The sequence below is a fragment of the Furipterus horrens genome, unplaced genomic scaffold (genome assembly GCF_987537825.1).
Source record: "Furipterus horrens unplaced genomic scaffold, mFurHor1.1.pri manual_scaffold_11, whole genome shotgun sequence".
NCBI classification, from domain to species: domain Eukaryota; kingdom Metazoa; phylum Chordata; class Mammalia; order Chiroptera; family Furipteridae; genus Furipterus; species Furipterus horrens.
The window spans coordinates 67,827,209-67,831,643 of NW_028327181.1; positions in this window are offsets into that span (position 1 = coordinate 67,827,209).

The following is a 4,435-nucleotide window of genomic DNA, read 5'->3' on the forward strand; positions in this document are numbered from 1 at the left end:
AGGGCCACAGCAGGGACCGCCCGCCCGCGGCTACGTCTCCTCCGGCTCCTCCCTAGCCCTTCCTCCCTCCTGGTCTTGCTGCCTCTTCCTCTCCTCGTAGCAGTCCGCGCTGTTTTCCTTTCTCCCGCCCTGCCGACCGCTGACTTGGGAGACACACAGCTTTCAGCGCAGCGTCCTGCGCTGGGAAATCAGCCCGCCCCAAACCATTAGGAGCCCGCTGGTGCCCCAGAGATTTCCTCCAGCTTGATGCTCCCCCATTAAAACGCAATACCGACAACTCTTGGGAGAAGAATAAAGAGGATCCGATTTCAGACTCTTTTTAAAGGAATGGGCCCACTAGGTGTCATCCAGCCCCTTAACAAGCAGTAAGGGATTAAAGAACACCCGGCGCCCAAATCCGGAAAGCTCTTTAGAAATACCGCTGTTCGGGCTGCGCTCCTAGAGGGTCTGGGAAGGAGCCCAGCCACGGGTAATTTTAAAAACCTCCCCCAAGATGAGTCAAACGTTAAAAGTCGGGTGCCCCTAGACTTTTAGAATCGCTATGACAATGCAGATTGTCCCGCTGTCTTTACTGCCCTCTGCTGGCTGAAAGCGCGCTACCTAAGCTCATTACAACCAGAAAATGTTGGAGCTGGAAGAGCATCAAATGCTCTCCGAAGGCCCAAAGAGGCGAAAGAACGTCAGGCTTACATGACTTCTAAGTGGTAGAGACCAGAACCCATTTTCGCTCTGATATGTTAAAATGAACTAATAATATGTTATATTTTACCCTCATCTTTCATGGTCTCAAAGTAGGCACCAGATAATTTGTGGCTATTTCCAATACTGGCAATGACAGGGAGTAATCAATAAAACTTACTATTAGCCCTGCTCTTTGAAGTTTCCAACTCTTGCTGTTTCTAGGCACCTGGCAGGATTGGCACTTGTCTGACCCATAAATTTAAAAGCAACTCTAACATCAATAAATGTTCTTCACAATTTTCTTACAGTTTTTGTGGCCAATCTATATATTGCTATTGAATATAATAATTAAAATTTTCTGCATATTAATTCATTTAGACAAGTGTATAAAGTTATTATTGGTTTGTATTATTAAGCGTTTTTATTTTCACATACTTTTTTTTTAAATTTTGAGAGTACATTTATTAAAGCTGAAACAAGGAAGGGCTTAGGACAGAAGAAGTAACAGGAGAGCCTAGGTGGGGCTGCTTTGGCTCACTGGGAAGACAGAGGAAAGGGGGCCTTGCAGACAAGTACAGGGGGTTAGCCCAGGATGAGCCGCTACTTCCCATTTTTCCCCTGGTTGCAAGTCTTCTGGGGTCCCTTAGAGTTTATGAGATACGCACTTAGAGAGAAGAAAGGTGTGGGTGTGTCCCCAAGAGAGAGAACAACCCTCAACACAAATTCTTCTAACATTCTAGTTAAGTCACAAGTTAACTTTTCCTTTCCTTGGAGTTTCAAAATGAGCTTATTCATATGCGGTGTGATATCAGTGAAAAAACATAATCACACTCTCTTGTGTTTTTGATTATTGAACATTTTGGAAGCATTCCTATAGTTTGAAGAAAATCTTGAATTAAATTTAATGGTACAGTAAATAACTGTAACTTGTCAAGCTCAAACTCAACCAAAATCATTGGCAAAGAACATGAGATCACTAAATTGTTTTCTGTCTTTTTCAACAGTTCCATAAACTGGCAGACCCCTGTGAAAAGCTAAAAAATGAGAACCTATTGGCTAGTGTGGCTCAGTGGATTGAGCACCAGCCTGTGAACCAAGTGGTCATGGGTCCAATTCCCAATCAGGGCACATGCCTGGGTTGCGGGACCAGGTCTCCAGTTGGGGGCATGTGAGAAGCAACCGATCGATGGTTCTCTCACACATTGATGTTGCTCTCCCTCTCTTTCTCCCTCCCTTCTCATCTCCCCAAAAGTAAATAAATAAAATCTTGAAAAAATAAAAGTTAAAAAAAAGAGAGAGAGAATCTCTCCCATGCCATTCCTTGCCATCTAGTGGCAACTTCTCTCTAGTTTCTTCTTGCTTAGATTATTTTCCAGGGCCTTCAGGTAATTGCTTTGTTATAGTCTGTACAAAGTTTCTAATTGTTATCTGTGGAATGACTATTCTGGATTAGCTGCTCCACCATTATTGGAAGCAGACCTTCCTCCAGTCTCATCCGTTCTTATTCCTCCTCTCCCCAACAGCCTGTGCTCTGGCCCTATTCAATTATTTCAAGTTTCCAGAACAGGCCATCTTCTCTCTTGTCTGTGGGCCTTTGTACACAATTCTCTTTCTTCCCGTACCCCAACCCAAGTACAGTATCTGCTACTCATTTTTTAGGATTCAGCATAGATATACCTCTTCTGGAGAGCTTTATTGGGCAGACTCAAGGAACAGGAACTTCCTTGTACTAACAAGTCAAAGGGAGAAGAGGATTTAATGTAAGGGTAGAGAGGAATCCTCCGGAAACCCAAAGACAGAAATCCAGCCAGGTCTCAGAAACCAACCAAAACCAGGCATTCCATTTCACTGGGACTTTATCTCCATCTGCTGTATCTGTTCTCTGCCCCTCTGAGGAGCTCCTAAGAGTCTCAGTTTCTCTCAAGTAGCTTTACTTCTTTTTCTTGAGGACAGAACTATGCCTTTATTGTCTCATCCTAAGAATTTAGCAGAATACAGCTAACAGAGCTCAGAGGAGGTAAAAAAAAAAAAGGGCAGCTAAGTAAACTGACCTTTAATATACAACCCAGCAAGTGTTGAAACATTTCCAAGGTGGTTTAGGAGCCAAAGCAGGAGGCAGCTCCTTCTCTATCTGAGCAGTCAGGAAGGCTCAGAAATGACACCCAGCTGGTATTGCTTGTCCTCTGATTGGGGGATCCAAAGGAAAATACCACAAAAAGCAGGAATCTCTTAAAAAGCCTCCCAACCCTCTAGGTCTCCACCAAAATGATGAGCGAACACCCAATGTCTTTCTACACATCACTTAAAGGGACAAAGAATCATAAAGCAGAGACTTTGGTGATCGATTTTGGTAACATTGTAGCCATTTGAAATTTCTTTCAGTTCTTGTTCCCATATTGGGGTCTTCGAATCTTTCCTTGCCTCAGTCTAGAGTGTTTTCCTCATCCTCATCCTTTTGACTCACCTCTAAGCAGCTTTAAGTTTTCGACTTCAATGTCACTTTCTGGAGGAGGGTCCCCTCTCCCCCTCAGTCAAGGTAAGCCCTAATGCCACATGCTCCCACTGCAGCCTACACTTCCCCTTTCTGAACACTCATCTCATTGTCCTGCCCTGTGAAAGGTCTGCCTGCAGCAGTCTGTAATCTGTGACAGCAGGGACCACGTCACCTGGTCCCTGCCTATTCCCATGGCTTGGCACAGAGGCTGGCACCTTGGAGGTGTTCAAAAATACTTGTTGCTTCCATTAAACTTTAATAGTTAGGATAACTTCCTCATTTGAAAGAGAAAAACCAAAGCACAGAGGTGGGGAAGTGAGTTTTCCAATAGGCTCAGGTTCAAGGCCAGATCAGACCTGACACACGGGTTGAATAGCCCTCGGCCCTGGGGTCCTGTGGGGTTGTCTCCTTGGCTGCCTTCTTTCCTTCCAGAACACAGTGATGATCAATGTGGACAATGGCTTTTTGTATTATATAGGCTTTTATTTCTTCTAAAATGTGCACAAAGATGGAACTCTCCCAGGAACATTTTTGTTTCGTGTAGAGAGAACACTGGTTTTCAGTAGTGAAAAGTAGATGTTTTTTAAAAACTTTCCCCCCTAAGTTTTAAATGTGAACACGTTCAAATCTATAGGAATTTTGCATGAATAGGACAATAAAGACCCATCTATACTTCACCTAGATCAACAATTTTCAACTTATGTGCCAAAAGAATTTTTAAAACATGCAATACCATATAAGCTGGTTCTAGCAGGCCATGGCCTGTGTCCCAAAGAGACCAAGGACAGCAGCATCTTTCCTTTTGCATATATTTGCCTTTGCATGTTATACCAAGATGCTATGTTATATTGATGAAGATTTTATGGTATCAAAAAAGTTTGGAAGCCAAAAATGAAAACAAACCCAAAACATGCAATACCTGACTATTTTAGTCAGGAGCCCTGACCTCTTTTCCTTAGATTGTCAAATTAAAAAATAACAACAGCCAACACAATAGCTATCTAGTGTGAATGAATCAAAATTATACCTACTTTTTTTGTCAGATTGGCAAAAAATACATTTTTTGGTGTGCTGCAGAATGTAGCAATCAGTTTATGTGCCATGAGATGAACAAGGTTGAAAATCACTGTTCTACATTCATCAGTCGCTAACATTTTGCACAGCAGCTCTTTGTCTTCCTGTGTGTTTGCTGTCTTCCATATATACAGTATATATAAAACATATATGTATATACTCTATATATGTATATATATATATAGA